The following is a 533-nucleotide window of genomic DNA, read 5'->3' on the forward strand; positions in this document are numbered from 1 at the left end:
AGAAAAAGTTCTCCCTTATGTCTAACTTAAACCTCCTCTGGTACAACTTGTGGCCATTTCCTCAGGCCCTGTTTGTTGCCTGGGAGAAGAGGCCAAGCCCCTCCTCAACACTACCTCCCTTCGGGAAGTCATAGAGTGTAATGAGGTCTCCCCTGAGCCTCCTCTTCTCCAGACTAAACAATCCCAGCTCCCTCAGCCACTCCTCATAAGACTTGTGTTCCAGACCCCTCACCAGTTTCATTGCCCTTCTCTGAACACGTTCCAGGACATCAATGTCTTTTTTGTAGTGATGGGCCCAAAACTGAACACAGTACTCAAGGTGTGGCCTCACCAGTGCTGAGTAGAGGGGGATGATCACCTCCCTGCTCCTGCTGGCCACACTATTTCTAATGCAGGCCAGGATGCCATTGGCCCTCTTGGCGACCTGGGCACACTGTCAGCTCATGTTCAGCTGAGCATCAACCAATACCCCCAGGTCCCTTTCCTCTTCACAGTCATCCAGCCACTCATCCCCAAGCCTGTAGCGCTGCATG

This window comes from Meleagris gallopavo, chromosome 1 (genome assembly GCF_000146605.3).
Source record: "Meleagris gallopavo isolate NT-WF06-2002-E0010 breed Aviagen turkey brand Nicholas breeding stock chromosome 1, Turkey_5.1, whole genome shotgun sequence".
Classification (NCBI taxonomy): domain Eukaryota; kingdom Metazoa; phylum Chordata; class Aves; order Galliformes; family Phasianidae; genus Meleagris; species Meleagris gallopavo.